Here is a 20,551-nt window from a genome sequence, read left to right as displayed (position 1 = left end):
TAGGATTCGAGAGGATTGTAAGCCTACGGACATATTAGGAATGGAGGCCACTAATTTGAAGAATAAGGCCAGAGAGGAAAGATTCAGGAGAGGATTGAGTAGAGCGAGAGCAATTATAGTGTGTGGATTGTATTTTGAAAACAAAGATCTTTCATTTGTGTAATCGGGCCAAGGCGAGACTTTGTAATTATTTTATTGTGAGTGAATGATGTTGCGTTTATGATTGATTATTGAGCCTGCGAAACCCCTTGTATGCTTTCAGATTCTTTGTATTCAGGGCGGGTGATTATCCCTTTGTTTTGTTATGTTTAATGCCTAAATCATAGGATTGATAGAAGTCAGGGCTTTATTTGAAATATCCTTGTTTGATGTCGTGTCAGCGAAGTTTATTACATAGTTTTAGTTCCGCGAGTGACAATCCCATTTACACTAAGAATCATCGCATAACATAGAACGAGATCCGAAATCTGGATTTGAATCTTATAAAGGGTGGCTTATATCCATATCAGGTCCATAAGAATATCAGATCAGTGCTTTAGAGAAGATAGAGTCTATCTTGAAGGATTACGACTATGCGATATGTGATTAAATTGTAGTAGTTAGATTGCGATCAACCGTGACCATTGGATCGAGAAAGTAATTTGCTATAGTGCATGGTATTTCAGTTGGGTGAAGAACTGTAAGTGGTATTGAATGGTGATCATTCGATCCCATTCACCCTTCGACACGTAGCAACGAGGGTGAATAGGGAAACATATTTTCGAGATTTTAATCCCCGTGCTAATGATGTTCCTGAAACAGTTCTGAACCATTGGATTAGAAAAGGGAATGAATGGAACAGATCAGTCGATCGGGGATAAGTGATTGGAGCGTACAATAGGAAGGCGATGGACTGAGAGTGGACCCACTGATATATATGAACGTGGATGTAAAATATTTGAGATCTGGATATATGTGTGGAGAGGGGTTTCCTGTGTATTTCCTGCATTTCTATGTATTGCGATAAAAAGTGTTGATCGAGCTTTTAAGGCTAAGATGAGGCTAATCATAATGGTCTTGCAATAATAGGAATTGTTTTATCCCCACTTTTAAATATGGGAATAATTATTTTTTCAGTCAAGGATTTTGGAAAGCCCCATTCAAATGCTTAATTTAATATTCTATCTTGGTATCATTTAGTGTCCCTATATTTCCCTTTTTTGATTCAACTGATCCTATTTTTTTTCTATAGAAAATACTCATCCTTTATCGAAGCATTCAAGAACATTTTCCATGGCAATAGAAGATTGATAGAGATTTTTGAAGTAGAATTTTGAATCCTTTAGGGGAATCATATTATTTTGTTTAGTTTTTGTGGAAAGAATTTACCTCCAAAGTCTCTTAGGCTCTACCTTGGAGAGGTGCAAAAGCTTCTTTCACTTCCTATTTATGTAGTAATTTTTTTCCTTTTAACTAGGTATTCTATCTATTTATCTTTTTTTTTTTTAAGGACTCATTAGAAATAACCGAAATGGATTATCCAACAATTTTACACACATTATCATACAAAAGGTTGGATATTCTATTATTTATTTTTCATAACACATTGACATAGAATTTGTTAATAAAACTAGAAGTGGTTGTTGTAAATTTATGATAGAGGCCTTCAATATTTTTTATATAAGATAAGAAATTTATATCACTATTTAAGTTATTTTTTTTGTTGTATGGTAAGTCCTTATTTTCTCTCAAAATTATAGTTTTTAATTCATATTTCATACATCCACTATCAATATCCTTTGTTGTAGATGGTCCCAATCCACCCAATGGGAAACTAGATATTCCGGCCCTCCACAAAAGGAGTAATTAGTATAGAACGTTAAAGAGAGTACGATTTGCAACATAAGCATAGTGTCTTGAGAGTTATCATACCAATTTTTTTATATAAAAAATCATTCAAAAAACTAGGATTTATCTAAAGTAACAGGTCGTCAATCTATTGTGCTACAACCTGGAGGAGCCGAAATTGTGGAAATATGAAGTATGTGTCACTCAATTTGGGCTAGGAGAGCATCTGTATTTTCCATATAGAATCGAAAATTACATTATTCTATCTTAAGATTCTTAAGAGTGGAGAATGCATTATATCTATCAGGATGTTTTCCATGAAAATTATTTCTATCAAGGTTTTCATTTTCTAGTAAAGGAGTAAAGCTTCAAGGTATTATTTCTTTTAGTCCCTAGATTGGCCAAGGTTCAGAATCCACTACCAAAATTCTTCTAAAAGATCCAATTTTGAAAATCCATGTATGTCACTCTCTAACTCAACCTCCAGGCATTGCATACCACTTTACGTTTAAAGTGGGATAAATATGTAAAAGGAATCAACAACCTCTTAGGCTCATTGATTGGCTCAATTATGGCCTTGAGGATTTTGGCCTCCCCCCTCCTCTTCTATTGGTCATTTTGTATTGCTTCATTGGAGTTTATTGATGGTGTTTTCTAGCATCAACACGGTTGGGGTCGAGGTAGAAAATGCATACATTAGTAGCACATGTTATAAAGAGATGACTAGACTAGAAGAGCGTGGCTTCCCTGTAAACCAAATCAACTCTTACCATGAATAAGCCTGCATACCATAACAAATAAATAATAATTTTATCAATACAAGACCTCAACATTTAATAAGAATCCCTGAAACCCATAACTAAACCGCATATACTCACTATAAACCCGAAAAAACACCCTTGAACAAGTGTATTTATACTTAACAATGTTGCATCCAGGGGTTGCTAAAAGAATAATAGACCTGTGACCAAGAGATACTACAATGAAAAAATTAAAGTGAATGAAAGGTTTCATAATTACCAATAGAGATCCAAGCTCAGGGTGATGTAGGCAGGAATATAATACCTCATTTAGAAGACCCAATATGTTGACAGTGGCTTGGCTTACAAGCTCAACAACACACTCCTAGTCTAAAATCTCACCTTATTTCCCAGTCTTTGAACTTATATTCTCCATAGAAAAACTACCGTAACCCCACTTCTATGGAGCTACCTTTTACCAATCTGATTCACCAATTTTATGATTAAACTTGGTTAACTTCCAAAATTTCCAATCCAACTATAGCCTACACCTCATTCTTGCTCAAAAGCCTCTGCAAGTGTAGGCCAATGCCTTCTAATACTGGTGACATTCCAATCCTCATATGGGAAATTACATTATCTCGAATGTATCTCCCTTCTCTGTTCATAAGTGACATGCATTCAAATGATCTAGGGGTGATAATACATTATGTGACTGCATGCATGGGGATGGGGGTTAGGGGAATGCCACCCCATTCATTTAGTTCCCTTCATGTTTCATGGTGGCATGGATGAATATCCATGTTGTCATTTACCTTGGATCACACCCCCATAAGGGAGAAGTTAATTTCCATTCACTCTATCCCTTGGTGACTAGACTTTTCTACATCCAAAATATTCACTAGGTCATGATGCTAGTCCAATTGAGATTATCGGGCCAACATATATCTAATATGATACCTTGTTGCTTATAACTCAAATTAGCCTGGTAGTTAGTAGCACGGTTATTAGTTCACCGTGTATGAGACAAAATTACATAATTAAAGGATTGGAGTAGTTGTTGGATTCTATATATTATATTTATAAGTATTCATCTTTTTAAAAATTTCTCAATTGGAACTCCTTTGATGAGTTTCTATGTTATTTTTATGTCTAAGGAGGAGTCATCATTTACATGGATCTTTGTGTATCCCACTAATAGAACCAATTTGAGAGCCCTCTCCAAGGAAAAGAATTCAACTTCATTGTTATTGGCTACACCATAATTTGTTATGAATATCCACAAAACCTTATGTCTCAAGTCTCTTATAGTTCCTCCAAGTCCTACTAAGTGTGTATTTCCTTTTGAGGTGCCATTTAAATTTATATTTACAAATCCCACCCGAGGTGCTGAATACACTACAGGGATAGAAGTCTAAGGAGGGGTGGGCTTCCATGAAGCCAAACATATCATTTTGCGAGAAAGTTTGAGTTTATTCATATTAGTTGCTTCCTAGGGCTATGTTTTCTAGTCATTTTTGTACCAATGTTCATCCAAGATAATTTCTCTTATGTTTTACCCAACATTATGCCACGTTTTGTCCACATATTATTATTTGTATAAAAAAAATCTCCTATTCCTTTCCTTCCAAATAGGCCACAATGTGAATCATACAACAAGGACCCACACTTTGTTGAATATCAAATTGGATAATATAGAGTGTCTTCATTGTTCCAAGGTCTCAATCACACTATGTTGATAATGATTTCAGTGTCCAAAGAGATCCCATATTCTTTTCCAAATAGAGGCAGAGAACTGACAATTATTGTGTAGATGCTCCATCATTTCTTCTTTTTTCCCACACATTAGGAAAAAGGATGAACCTTGAAATCCATTGGATTGGATTTGATTCCATGTTAGTATATGTCATCTTCCCATCAACCATAGAATTTGTGCTACCTTAGGCCAAAAGTGAGATGTCCATATATTCCTCTAGAGAGCTTCACAATCCAAGATACGATGTTCGACTAATAACGAATAGGAATCCTTTAAGGAAAGCATCCCACTCGAATGGTAACCACATATCAATGTATTTGATTCACTATTCAAGGGTATCTTCCTATTTTAGAGCTCATAATTTAGTTCATGCCACAACACCATGGCAGGGGTTATTTTCCAATGCTCACACTTTTTCTAGGTCCACCATTGTGGATAATTTTCCCCTTATTTCAGTAATCATCAATCATTAAGCATTATTATTTAGAGGAAAACAAAATAGAATATATCATTCCATTCATCGAACTAATTTAGGCATTTTTTTCCAAGAGTCTAGCCAAAACAAATTCATACGACCATTTCTTACTTAACAAAAGGTGTGAGTCTATGTTAGGCTCCTATTATTTTGAAGTAAGTTCCATATTGAGGAGGTAGGAGAAAAAAATTATCCGTTAACTTTTCATCCTAAGAGAAGAAGGTCAATATTTTTGATCCCATATTTGTTTCCAATAATGTTGTCCCCCTTGTAGCCACAACCGCCGCAATTTAGTACTGAAATATTTGTTTGATATTTGTTTGGCAATTCAGGCTCATGTAAATCCAATGCACTTGCTAACTTTGATATACAAAGGTTATTCCAAGCAACCAATGCCCATTTCTTGGTATATGGGCCCCTTTCCATAGAATAATTTTGAAGAGAGTTGTGATTGTGTTATAAATAATTTTGGGAGCTGAAAGAGAAGACAAATCATACATGGGTATCACTTGAAGAACAGACTTGAGTAAGAAAATTCTACCTGCCAAATTAAGAGATATACAGACCTATCCCTCAAATTTCTTACATATTTTTTGAATTACATTATGTCAGCAAGCCATTCTTAAGGAATTAAAAACAAGAAGGAGCCCAAGATATTTCATTGGGAGTTGACCCACTTGAAAAACAAGAACTTAGGCTAGGTAGGTCCATAGTAGGACTAGATAGTTAGATGAATGTTGAAAAAGAAGACATCATATTTCTCACCATTAATATAAGTGCCTAAGGCATGTATAAATTCCGAAATAATCCATTTAAACTTTCAAACTTCTTGAAAGGATACTTTGAAAAAAAGAAGAATGTCATCAACGAACTATTGTTGAGTGATGACCAGGTCCTTTCGACAAGGGTGCAACCCTTTAGGAGACCATTGGAGGGAAGTAGCTTTCAATTAATTCCCAATGCCTTTGGCAGCCAAAATGAAATGAAAAGGTGAAATAAGGTTGTCTTTCCTCAAGCTAGTCATAGGATTAAATGTCATAGTGGTTGAATCATTAAGGATGATGGAATAGAAGGGGATGGATATCAATGATTTGATCTAGGAAATCCATTTAGGGGAGAATCCAAAAGCTTTGATCACACTAAGGATATATTCCCAACTTAATCAGTCATAAGCTTTAGATAGGTCCAAATTAATTACCATCCTAGGAGTTTTAATGTTTTCAAGGAGTGAATGACTTCGTATGCTATAACAATTCTATCTACAATGTGTCTCCCTCCACAAGCCCCATTTGTTCAAGAGAAATTATATTATTTAACAAATGTTTGAAGCACTTAACTATTACGGAAGATATTATCTTATATACACCATTTCACAAATATATAAAGAATAAATCGTTAAGGTCTTCTTAATCGCTAGATTTAGGGATTAAAGTAATGAAAGTAGAGTTTTGGCCCAACCATAACTTTTGGGTTTGGCAAGATTCTTCAACTAGAGCATGAAGTTATTAATCTATAAAATTCTAGTAATCTTGGAATAATTCAATGGTAAATCCATCTATCCCTAGAGCTTTATTAGATGGAATCATCATGACCACCTCTTTGACCTCAAGATAGGTAATCTCTTGCATTAATCCTTCATTTTGATATTGATTAATAATATGTGGTATTGGTTGTGATGCAAGTTATAGCTTCACCTATGTTCAAAGGTAGCTCTATGAAAAGACCATGGAAATGTGAGACAAATTCTTATTCAATCTCCTCATGCTACAATAAGCAAAGGCACTACTTAGATTTTAGGGAGATGATTTGATTATGTTTTCGGTGCTTAATCTTAGCTTTCTGGATAAATTTGGAATTACACTACCCTTCTCTTAGCCATTTAAGTTTGGATTTCTATCTCCAAAGAGTCTCCTGTTGTCTTATCTCTTTAATTATGTTAATTAATTGTCCCTCCTCTTGTTTAAGAGCTTTTGATCACCCTCCTATGATGATTTGTTCTTGCACCTATTAAACTATTGCTTCTAATGCCTAATTATTTGCTGAGATATTTCCAAACTCCTTCTTATTCCAATCCTTAATAATTTTTTTGAATTCTTTCATTTGAGTTGAAGGAGTGCATCTGATTTCTCCCTTGCACTTCTATATCCTCCCAATGGGTTTTTTCCTTCTTTAGAAAGTCTAGATCCCATAACCATCAAATTTGAAAATGGAAGGGGTGGTTCCTTGAGGAAATATTCAGGTCTAGTTCTAGTCTTATATGCCAGTGATCTAACCCTAAATAGGAAAGGATAACTGTTTCTAGGAAGATATGTCTTCCCATCATGGATTTTGAGATAAAGAATCAATCCAGGAAACTTGCAATTTGATGTCTTCCTCCTCTACTATTTTTCTGTGTGTATATCCTCTTTATTGTGGGTATATCCACCATACATAACTCTTGGATCAAATCAATAAATATATTAGCCTGTATACCTAGTCTCCTTTATTCCCGTTTCTTTTCATCTAGAGATTTATCATACTGTAGTATCCCACGGTAATAGAAAAGTCATCCTAGAAAATTGTCTTATTGTCCATAAGTTAGTTAAGAATTTCTCCTTTTCTATTGTTATGTGACGCCCATAAACTGTTGTTAAAGCCACAACCTGCCACATACTAATGTACTTGAATTTTCCTGAAAGTATGCTTCAGAAAGAAACCAAATCCATTAAAGTGAGTTTTGAGAGGTTCCATACTATTGCTATCCCTTCTATGCTATTTCTCGCATCTAGCACCATTACTTCATACCCTTTCCAACAATGATTGGAAATTTCTCTTACCCTTATCCTATTTTTCTTAATCTCTTGTAAGATTAAAATTTCTAGCTTATCTCTAATTATTCTCTCTTTCAGATATCTTTGTTTTCCTCGACTATTAAGCCATTTTATATTCTGGTAATGAGCTTCATTTAAAAAAATATTCTCAAGGAGGGAGAAGCCTATCATAGCATGATCACCTCCCCTATATTTACTAGGTGTTCACCCATTGTTTGGATGGATTCTTGGATGATTTTTTGTCATCTTTTCCTTTTATATTTTAAGGATTTCCCTTTTTCAGGGTTATTATGGGTTGGATGACCTATTTTTTTTTTTGTTTCATCATGTTCTTCTCCTCCTATACAACCTTGAGACTACAGTTTTTTGAAAAATATCTTGGAATTGTTCCTTTGTGTATCGAGGATAAATTTGGAGTCTAGATATTTGCATTCTACCAAAACAATTGTGAGGATTTGTTCTTAATTACTAAACTTGTCCTTTGATTCATCCATTCCCATCTTCTTGTTCTCCTCTTGTTGTGTTTCCTCAATTATTTCCAGTGGATCTTCTTAAGTTGTGCTCTTTGGCGTGTGTTTTTCCTCAGGTTGATTGCAGTTTGGATCCACATGGATTTGATTATCTTGAATATATTATTTTTCCTCTTCCATGGAAAGTGAGGAAAAACTATTTCCGGTAGGATTTTATTTATTCACTATTTTGGTTCGACTCTTTGAGGATTTGCATCTGGTACTAATGTTTTGGAAACACTCACCATCTACTTTCAACTCCACCTCCTTTCCCACCATTTCTTTAATTTCCACATTTCCCAATGGGAAATCCTAAAATATATGGTTATAATCAAGGAACCTTCTGCATCTAAATGATACATACTCAAAATTTACAGGTTCTTTCCAAACATTATCATGATATTCCAAATCAATCGAATCTGGTATGGGTTTATTTATGTTCATATAAATGAAAATTTTGGCATAAGGGCTATAATGACCATGCTTGGTGGTGTCTCCAATCTTGGAAAATTTTACAATTGAATTTCCAACACCCTCTAATATCTTCAGATCCCAGAAGTCTATGGGTAAAAAAATAAAATGAACCCACACTGGAGATTCAATGAAGTTTTCTTAATCTAGGTTTTAAAAATCCTCCTAGAATCACATAAAGAGACCTGTATTATTGAATAAATAAGGGTTTTCTTCAATGATTTAGGTCCCATCTGCCAAATTGTCAAAATCATTATGCAAAAAATTGTGATCCCCCCAATTTCAGTTTGGTATAATGTCTCAGCTACCATTTACTCTACGTCCATCTAGCTAAATCTCTCTTCGTCAACCAAATTCATATGAATTTTCATATGAGAGCATGTTCCTTCATATGTTGTCTGTATCTCTCAAATTTCTATTTTGGATCAAAAACTTTGGCTTTAGTTCAAAGCTCATAAGGCACCTTCCTTTTAGGCAAGTTTTCCATTGTGCACCTAACACTCAGGTTTCTGGCCTTGCACCTTTCCATTTACTCATCTCTGCTCCACTTGTATTTATTTGTCTATATCATGTTATTGTGCCTTGTAGGAGGGGATATCTCCTGCCTTCCCTATCCAGTCATTCATGGATCTAATATGAAATGTTTCAAAAAAATTCCCTTTAGATTAGAATCCTTCAGTTGCTGTTGGATGCTTCATAAAATTTTGCTGAAAAAATCCTAACTCTAGCATAGCTCCTTTGAAAATGATCTGTAAATGGCCATGGATATTCCACTAGATATCTCATCACAATAGATTTAATCAAATGATATTTAGAATATGAAATTCTACAATATTACAATTTTATTAATTTTTTAAATCTATATATTTATTTTCAATAGTGAATGCATGCACATGAAATTTATGCAGAAAATAGATAACAACAAAATAAAAGTATCACATACACATTTGACACAAGATATTCTCTAGGGAACCCTTTTGGGAGAAAAAACTAGATGGAAGGTGAGGTTGCTCCACTCTCTTTCTCTGAATGGGAATATGGTTTCAAGTACAAAGAAGTATGTCTTGTGGGCCTTATGATGCTACAATGCACAAATACTCTTGTCTACTCTACCTCCTATCCCTTTGTAGAAATTCCTCCTAGATTCAAAAGGAATATTGTAATATGCTAAAACAATTGACTTGAATCCACTCTACTCATCAGCGAAAACATTAAATGATCGATGAAATCACGAAGCATAAAAGAGAAAGAATTCAATCACACATAACACAATCATTTTTTGGAGAAAGCCATAGCTAAAAACCCCTCCTATTTGAATATTGAATTAATAAGAAAATATGAGAAGATTACGATGTTTTTCTCAAGCGCAAGCAATCTCTGCAAAATCTCAATCTATCTCACTCCTTCGCAAATAAGCTCTAGTAAATAGTTAGCCAAATCTACTTCCTTCCAAGCTACTATTTCCTTGCACATGTTCCTAGGGAATTAGCCCATATTTAATTGTGAAATTCCTCATCCATAATTGTGCAATCCATCGTAGGAATTCCTCTAATTGCATACACCATCGGTTTAATTTAGATGATTTTACAACTAATAGTACATTGTTCCTTAACTCCACTCTCAACTGGATGTTTCTCTCGTCTAACATGCATGAGTTAATTATGAGTGAATCTTCAATTTTTTTGTTGAGAAGTGTTGGTCACACCCCACTACTCGAGGTTACACCCCACTATTTGATCGCCCACTAATTCTTCGATCAGTTGGAACTAGTGTAACTAAATTTAACTCAGTTAAACTAAATTAAATAACTACAACTCAAAAGAACTCAACTTGAGCCCCTAAAATTTAGGAACCACTCTACATGACTCTAGATAAAATCTCAACTCGAATTAATTGAACCAATTAAGTCAAATTAACTTAGTTAGCTATTACAAGTTTCCATGATAATTAGAATTACAATTTAATTCCTAATTTGAATCAAGGACAAAATTAAATTAGGATTTTGTTTTTGCATTTTTTCAACGCTCCCTCTAAAAAATAAAGGGGTTATCTTCTAACCTAATCCCACCTCTGTGAAACTCAAATTTTCATATTAGAAATGCCTATGTCAAAATATCTGCATCCTTCTTTGTAGGAATGTACTCTAGCAACATGATTCTCCTCTACACACAATCTCATAGATGGTGATATCGGATGTCAATGTGCTTGGACCGATCATGAAAAAATAGATTCTCAAAGAGTTTGATAGAACTCTGATTGTCATAGTAAACCATTGTAGGATCCATCTGCTAATCAAATAAGCCAACAAGGGTCCTCCTCATCTAGATAACCTCACAAGCTACTTAACTAGCAACCATGTACTTTTCTTCTACTGAACTGAGTGCAACTGATCTCTATTTCATGATGTACCAAGAAACTACTATTGACCTGATACCGAAGATTCCCCTTGATGTGCTCTTCCTGTCAGATGGACTCCCTGCCTAATTTGCATTTGGGAAGCCTTGAAACTTCACTCCCTCTGTCCATCTGTAGCAAAGACCAAACTAAGTGGTGCCTATGGTGTATCTCAACACATGTTTATTTTCCTTCCAATAAATTTTGGTTGACTTAACCATGGCTTGACTAATATGGTTAACTGCAAAAAACATCTCTGACCGTGTGTTCACCAAATACATAAGTGGACCCACAAGATATCTATAAATATTAGTCTCCACTACTTAACCTGAAGTAACATCCTCCTTCCTCTAGTTACTTACTAGACGAGTTCACATGGGTTTGCTACTCTCAATATGGAAATTCTTAAGTATCTTGTTGGAATACTTTCCATGAGATACAAACAATTCCTCATCTCCTTGCCATATTTCCATACCAAGAAAGTAATGCATGAGCCCTAGATACTTCATCTCGAATTCTCTTACAAGATCCTCTTTGCAAGATTTTATCAGCGTCTCATCACTTTTTAGAATAAAATCATTGACATATAATACTATAATCAACAATTTACCTTCAACCACAATATGGTAAAGGTTCGTATCAAATTCACTTTTGGTGAAGCCCGACTTGGTGAAATAGTTGTCAATCCTAGTGTATGAAGCACGAGGTGCTTGTTTTAGTTCATAGAATGTTTTGTTGAGTCTGCACACATGCGACTCTCTGTTGAAGGTCTGAAATCCTTCCCACTACTCAATATACACCTCTTCCTCAACCATGTCATTAAGGAATGTTTCCTTCACATCCATATGATGTATCTTCCATCCCATCTGCACTAACAATGCTAAAATAGATCTGATTGAGGAGTACCTTGCCACTGGAGCAAAGGTCTCCCCGTAGTCAATTCCCTCCACCTAAGAGAACCCTATAGCCACAATATGGCCTTGTATTTCTCCACACTCCCACATATTACTTGCTTTACCCTGTAAATCCATATAGAACTCACCATCGACTTGTCTGGTGGTCTTGGGACCACTTCAAAAACACTATTTATGATAATGGAGTCGTTACTCCTCAACCATGGCATCAACCCATACTCGTTGTTGCACTAATTCCTCGAATGAGGATGGCTCCATCTCTACACTCTCACTCATCAGAGATCCATGTAGCCAGTATAATGATATGGTGAGCTCCTCTACCTACGCTATGGTGTGGGTGCTCCCACATTCTCTCTAGCATCATGGATCAATATGTCAACCTCTCTAGTTCACTTCCTTCCATCTCTAGAAGTTTATGCATAAGTGGGTGATTCTACTCTCTGCTCCTCTGCATGTGGCTGCTACACATCATCCCGAGGTCCCTCCTTTAGAGCTAAAATGTCCTCATCTACATGTAATTGAAACTCCCTCTCAAGGGAACATCTCATGGAATTCTCTTCACCTAACTTTGTTGGAAATAATACTGAGAGGGGGGGTGAATCAGTATTATCAAGTTCTTTTAATAAATCTTCCTTATTTATACTTTGAATTATTTTTTAATGTCAATACCATAAAATAATGAGCATGAACAAGAAAAACATATAGTCACACCAAAGAACACAAGATATAAGGTGGAAACCCAATGTGGGTGAAAACCACCTGCTGCAATATGTCTCTATCTTCTTTCAAATTAGAAACTCCTTTTACAATGGTTTTGTACTGGTGCAGTCCTTTACCAGTACGCAGGATGAAACCTGCGGAGAGCTACAACTCTCTCTCATTTTCCAGTCTCTCCTGGAAGGGAGCTACAACCCCCTACTTCTTTTCTTTCAAGGACCACTTTTCATAAATTTTCAAACTAGATCCATAAACATCAAGAGATCATCAAGTACAAGTAAATCACCCAGTCAACTGTAGTAACCAGATCAAAAATAATAGTAAACAAAACCCAGAACACCTTATCAACAGAAAAATTCAGCCAACAAAAGGTCTTAAGACAGATACGTAGTTTTTCTTTCTCTGGCCTGCGTGAGTACGCACTTCACCTTCTGCTCCCCTGCGTATACCCGCAGAGACCCTTCTGCCGCACTGCGTACCCATGCACTATTTCTTCAATCGCGCTACGTACTATTACTGTAGGCACACACCCACAGATACTATTGTGCCGCGTACTGCTACTGTAGCCACGCACCCACAGATGCTATCGCGCCGTGCACCTACGCACCTGCGGCTTCTGAAGCGCCGTGTACTTTCCCTCTGCCTACGCACCTGATCCTCTGTCGCGCTGCGTACCCACACACTGTGCCTTCTTCTGCTCTGCGTACCCATGCACTTCTCCTTCTTCTGCTCTGCGTACCCACGCACTTGCACCGTTAATCACCTGCGTACTTCTGATTAGGGCCGAACTGGCAGTCCCACAGTGTGCCACAGATAGTCAGATGCTCAGATCTGTTCATGCGCTCGAGAGATCACCCTTCACAGATTTGCTTTCAACTTCACTTTTATATAGATCAAGCTTTTAAAACAATAACCCAATATTTCAGATCTTAAGATATTCAATTTGCAAAAGATGCTTAGCCAAGTGATCTCCTTTGCTTTACATAGGCAAGCTCTTCCTAAAATCATGGATCAATACCATAGATAACCAATACAAGGGGCCCAAAAACATGGGGCTCAATAATAATAATAATATAAAACAATACCACGGGCCAAAACCATAGAATCAAGAACGGCGGGCTAAATACCACGAGCCAAACATAAGAAACCCCACGTGAGCGCGCTTCTCTGCCTTGAAGTAAGTGAACTGGGGGTATGCACCTTCTGAATGGGTGACCTGCGTATGTGGCCGCAGTCCCTTCATGGTGTACCTGCGTGTACGACCTTTTGAATTGTTCTCCTGCGTACCTCTTAATTTTCAACATTTTGAGAGCCTGATCAGAGCATTGCCACTTGAGGGTGTTGCCATCAAGTACAACATCTGTAACATAGAGCCATACCAGAATCATAATGCCAACAATCTCCCCCTTTGGACTTGATGGCAACCTCAAAATCTTCAACGTCATTCTCCCCCTTTGACATCAAGGGCAAAGGGTTATGCTCCCCCTAAGAACATGCTCCCCCTGAATATGAACCAGATCTCCAAAGAAGAACCATAATCCACCAAACACCATAAATGACCATGAAAGAGATAGAGACATATTGCAGCAATATTCTGACCAGCATCCATGATCTCCTCCATAATTCCAACAATGCATTATATGCTCCCCCTGAACCTGTGCCATTGGATCTTCAACCAATCCGCAACCCAACACATGTACGCATATGCCCCAGATGAGCCTTGCGTACAACCAACCATCAGAAGGGATTCAACAAGATGATGCATCAACAACCCCCAGCTTTTGCCTGAGGTATTCAAAGGTCTCCCTGGGCAATGGTTTGGTGAGTATATCAGCAACTTGTTCCTTAGAAGGAACATACTCCAACTTGACCTTTTGTTTAAGTACTTGTTCTTGGAGAAAATGATACTTGATCGGTACGTGCTTGGTCTTTGAATGCATGACTGGGTTCTTTGAAATGTTGATTGCACTTGCGTTATCACATAAGATGGAGATAGGTGGTGTACAAGTGATTTGAAAGTCCTGCAAGGTCTGCATCATCCAAAGGAGTTGAGTGCAGCAAGATGCAGCAGCAACATATTTTGCTTCAGCTGTAGACAAGGCAATCGAACTATGTTTCTTGCTGAACCAAGATACTAATCTGGAGCCCATAAAGAACGCACAACCACTTGTGCTCTTCCTGTCATCCACGCTTCCTACCCAATCTGCATCTGTATAAGCATGAAGTGTGAGATCTGTATCTCTAGGATACCATAAGCCATAATTTTGAGTCCCTTGAAGATATTTAAAGATTCTCTTCACTTCCTGAAGATGAGTTTCCTTTGGATTTGCTTGAAATCTTCCAACTATTCCCACTGCATGCATGATGTCTGGTCGGGTACCTGTTAAATAAAGTATACTTCCAATCATAGATCTGTAGGTTGGTTGATGCACTGCTGCTGATTCATCATTTGCACTGAGGCTACATCCTATGAACATGGGTGTACATACTAGTTTTGCATCTTCCATGCCATATTTCTTCAAAATCTGCTTGAGATACTTGGTTTGAGACAAAAAGATCCCTTCTTCCTTTTGTTGGATTTGCAAACCAAGAAAATATGCCAGTTCTCCCAGCAAGGGCATTTCGAATTCTTTCTTCATCACCAAGGCAAAGCTTTGACTCATAGCTTCTTCATTGCTTCCAAAGATAATGTCATCTACATACACAACAAGTATTAGCAATTTGTCATTTTCAACCTTTATATAAAGATTGTTGTCTGCTGATCCTTTTGAAAAACCTTGTTGATGAAGATATTTGTCCAAACGATAGTACCAAGCCCTTGGAGCTTGTTTGAGACCATAGAGAGCCTTTTTCAATCTGCATACAAGATTTGGATCATTTCCAAGAATGAAACCATCTGGCTGCTCAATGTATACTTCTTCTTCCAAGTCTCCATTGAGAAAGGATGATTTCACGTCCATTTGAAATACTTTGAAGTTTTGAAATCTTGAGAGAGCAAGGAACATTCGGATGGCCTCAAGTCTTGCAACAGGAGCAAAGGTTTCTTCAAAATCTATTCCTTCTTGCTGCACATACCCTTTACAAACAAGTCTGGCCTTGTTTCTAATTACTTCTCCATTTTCATTCAATTTATTTTTGAAGACCCATTTTGTCCCTATAACATTCTTATCCTTTGGTCTAGGAACCAGCTCCCAAGTGTTGTTCTTTTCGATCTTCTCAAGTTCTTCATCCATTGCTTTCACCCAACATTCATCTTTGCATGCCTCTTTCACATTTTGTGGTTCAGTGGAAGAGAGTAATGCCAAATAGCTTGAAGCTTCTGCAACTGTTCTTCTTGTTTGTCTGCTTCTTTCTACCCCAAAATCTGAGATGCTGGATGATTCTTCTGAACATATCTGGATGGAGTCTTCTCTTCTATCCTTATTTGCTCCTCTGGTTCTTCTTGAGGTTCTTCTTCTTCATCATTCTGTCTTTGAGGGTAGTCTTCATCTTCTTCGATATATTCATGATTTACTTGCCTAGGAATGTATCCCTTCTCATCAACCACTACATCAATGTTGTCAACAATTCTTCCAAGTCTTTTATTGTAGCACTTGTATGCTTTGCTGTGTGGAGAATAACCAAGAAGAATGCCTTCATCTTCTCTAGGTTCAAGTTTGCCAAGTTGCTCATCAGTATTCTTAATATAGCATTTGCTCCCAAAGATTTTGAAGTGCTTTACCGAAGGAGTCTCACCATACCAGAGCTCATGAGGAGTTTGAGTGTTGTTCACCCAGACATTTGTTTTGTTGAGAATAACAACCGTAGCATATGCAGCTTCACCCCAGAAAGTTGCGGGAGTTCCAGACTCATCAAGCATAGCACGAGCCATTTGTTGGACTGTTCTGTTCATTCTTTCCACTACTCCATTTTGCTGAGGAGTTCTAGCTGTAGAGAATTCTCTTCTTATCCCATGTTCTTCACAGAAATCAAAAATTTCATTTGAGGTAAACTCCCCACCTCTGTCGGATCTGAGGCACTTAATTTTGTATCCTGATTCATTTTCAACCAAGGCTTAAAAGGATTTGAATTTTTCGAATGCTTCATCTTTGTGCTTCATAAGTCCTAACCAAACAAACCTGGAGAAATCGTCAATGAATAATATCAAGTATTCTTCTCCTCGAGGTGTCCTTTTCCTGAATGGTCCACATACATCTGTATGTACAAGCTCAAGAGGCATGCTAGTTGATCCTTCCTTCTCTGGAAAGTTAGTTCTGGTTTGCTTTCCAAACTGACATGATTTGCATATGGTGTTGTCTGGAATTTTGATATCTGGAAGACCCCGAACTGCCTGATATTTGCATGCTTTCCTTATTTGTGAAAAGCTTAGATGCCCCAACCTCCGGTGCCATAACCAGTGTTCATCATCCTTGCTTAGATAGCATTGTTGTTGTCCTTCTTCAAATATGTATAGATTATTTGGAGTTCTTTTACCTTTGATCACCGTTTTACCTGTATCAAGATCATGAACAAGACATCCATTTGTTCTAAATATCACCTCGGTTCCTTGATCACACATCTAGCTGACACTTAGAATATTATGTTTCAATCCATCAACATACAAAACATTTCCAGCTTTGACCTTTTCTTTTAACCGAGTAGTGCCTTTGCCTTTTATAGCTGCAGGAGTATCATTTCCAAAAGAAACTTTATTTCCCTTTTCTAGAGCAGAATATGATTCAAGTTTTTCTTTATCACCTGTCATATGCTTCGAACATCCACTGTCAATGTACCATATATTTTCCTGTCCCTCTGCATAAAATGCTATCCCACATCTTTCTGTTTGTGGTTCCTTTATTCTCCATGTTTTGATGCTTGAGGCTTGTTCCTTTGTCTGCTGAAACCTGCTCCTGCATTTAGAATCTTCATGACCAAAATTATTGCAAATAGAACATTCAAATTCATTTTCAAGAACCGAAAAGTTGTTATAGGTCCTTTTTGTAATCCCGGTCATACTTCTTTGTTTTTTGAGCTTCTCTAGTCATGATCGTTTTATATGCAACACATTGAGCTGCTTTGTGACCAAAGTTATGGCAAGAGAAGCATTTTCCAATGAAGAAACTTCTGCGGTTATCAAATCTTCCAGCCAAACGATTGTAATTTCTATTGTCATTCATTCTTGAAGAAAATTGAGAGGATTTTACCTGTGGCTGGTTGTAGCTTTTGTTCATCCTTAAGACGGATTGCCCCTGGTTTGCCTAATAGTCTTTGTTTGTAATTGGTCCCTACTTTACCTGGCGATCTCAATTGTGCTTTTGCTCATTCCTTCTTGCTGCATCAAGATAACTCTTTGAGGTGGATGCTTGATAAGTTTCTCCATTATACCCCAGACCTGTCTTGTTTAGTGGAGAACGCTGTACATTGATGATCTCATCCAAAGTTTCAGATCCTTTGACAAACTTAAGATTAATAGCCTTTGTTTTCTCAATCTCTTTTCTAAGACCAACAATTTCACCTTCTAACTTTTCAAGATATTTTTCTTTTTCGTCAATCTGAAATTGTAGAGTATCAATGATCATATTCTTTTCTTCTATACATGTCTTGAGTCTAGAAATTTCTTCATGAAAGCTATCCACATCTATAGCATCCATGTAATCATCATATTCAAATGCCATTAAAATTTTATAGTCATTACCTCGTTCATCTTCATCACTATTTGATAGACCATCACTATCTTCATGAGTGTAGTAGCTTTTCTTATTTGCATTCTGTTTCTTGCTCCATCTAGCAGGTTCCTTTCCTTTGTTAATCTTATCCTTATGATGACATTTCGCAGCATAATGACCTACTCTTCCACAAGCAAAACATTTAAAAGGTAACTTACCTCTGAACCTTCCAGTACCCCGCTGAAGATTTCTGACAAAATTTGATTCTTCTTCTTCTTCTGGCACGTGACTTGCTTCATAGTAGTCTCCTTTGCCTGAAGCCTTGAAAGCAGCTTCTCTCCTGTCTGATGGACCTCCCTTTCTCATTTCATAAGCAGTTAGAATTCCGTGTAGCTGAGACATAGTAAGAATTCGTAGATTTTCCTTTTCTTCTATTGCAGATACTTTAGATTCAAATTTGGGGGACAATGATCTTAAAACTTTTTCAACCACAATAGCCTCCTTTATTTCTTCACCCAAGTTTTTCATGCAATTAACAATCTCGTCTACCTGAAGAAAATAGTTAGCCACACTTTCATCATTATACATTCTGAGATTCTCATACTGAATCCTGAGGGTTTGAAGTTTAGCACGCTTTACCTGTTCATCTCCTTCGTAGCTCAAGACAATCTTGTCCCATATTTCCTTTGCGGATTTATATTGCATAACCTTTACAAATTTTGTTTGAGATAAGCATCCTAGCAGAGTATTGACTGCTTTAGCATTTGTTTCATATTTCTTCTTCTCGGTCAAATCTGTAGGAGTAGCTGAAGGAAAAGTGTAGCATGTATCTATGATATCCCAAACTTTTGTACCAAGAGATTGAAGATAGGCAGTAACTCTTACCTTCCAATAATTGAAGTTTGTCCCATCAAAGATTGGTGGCCTGATTGATGCTTCCCTCTCATAGTTGCTCATGATGAATGATCTTCCTTCAAGTGATCAAGCTTCTCTGAAGGACCTGCTCTGATACCAATTGTTGGAAATAATACTGAGAGGGGGGGTGAATCAGTATTATCAAGTTCTTTTAATAAATCTTCCTTATTTATACTTTGAATTATTTTTGCATGTCAGTACCATAAAATAATGAGAATGAACAAGAAAAATAGATAGTCACACCAAAGAACACCAGATATAAGGTGGAAACCCAATGTGGGTGAAAACCACCTGCTGCAATATGTCTCTATCTTCTTTCAAATTAGAAACTCCTTTTACAATGGTTTTGTACTGGTGCAGTCCTTTACCAGTACGCAGGCTGCAACCTGCAGAGAGCTACAACTCTCTCTCGTTTTCCAGTCTCTCCTGGAAGGGAGCTACAACCCCCTACTTATTTTCTTTCAAGGACCACTTTTCATAAATTTTCAAACTGGATCCATAAACATCAAGAGATCATCAAGTACAAGTAAATCACCCAGTCAACTGCAGTAACCAGATCAACAATAACGGTAAACAAAACCCATAACACCTTATCAACAAAAAAATTCAGCCAACAAAAGGTCTTAAGACAGATACGCAGTTTTTCTTTCTCTGGCCTGCGTGAGTACGCACTTCACCTTCTGCTCCTCTGCGTATACCCGCAGAGACCCTTCTGCCGCACCGCGTACCCACGCACTCTTTCTTCAATCGTGCTACGTACTGTTACTGTAGGCACGCACCCACAGATACTATCGCGCCGCGTACTGCTACTATAGCCACGCTCCCACAGATGCTATCGCGCCGTGCACCTACGCACCTGCGGCTTCTGAAGCGCTGCGTACTTTCCCTGTGCCTACGCACCTGATCCTCTGTCGCGCTGCATACCCACGCACTGTGACTTCTTCTGCTCTGCATACCCACGCACTTCTCCTTCTTCTGCTCTGCGTACCCACGCACTTGCACCGTTAATCACCTGCGTACCTCTGATTAGGGCCGAACTGGCAGTCCCCCAGTGTGCCACAAATAGTCAGATGCTCATATCTGTTCATGCACTCGAGAGATCACCCTTCACAGATTCGCTTTCAACTTCACTTTTATATAGATCAAGCTTTTAAAACAATAACCCAATATTTCAGATCTTAAGATATTCAATTTGTAAAAGAAGCTTAGCCAAGTGATCTCCTTTGCTTTATATAGGCAAGCTCTTCCTAAAATCATGGATCAATACCATAGATAACCAATACAAGGGGCCCAAAAACATGGGGCTGAATAATAATAATAATATAAAACAATACCACAAGCCAAAACCATAGAATCAAGAACAGCGGGCTAAATACCA

The sequence above is a fragment of the Pinus tabuliformis genome, chromosome 3_2 (assembly GCF_031772625.1).
Source record: "Pinus tabuliformis cultivar Carrire ecotype Pingquan chromosome 3_2, CPIR1, whole genome shotgun sequence".
In the NCBI taxonomy this organism is placed as follows: Eukaryota; Viridiplantae; Streptophyta; class Pinopsida; order Pinales; family Pinaceae; genus Pinus; species Pinus tabuliformis.
This window is presented reverse-complemented; position numbering follows the sequence as displayed.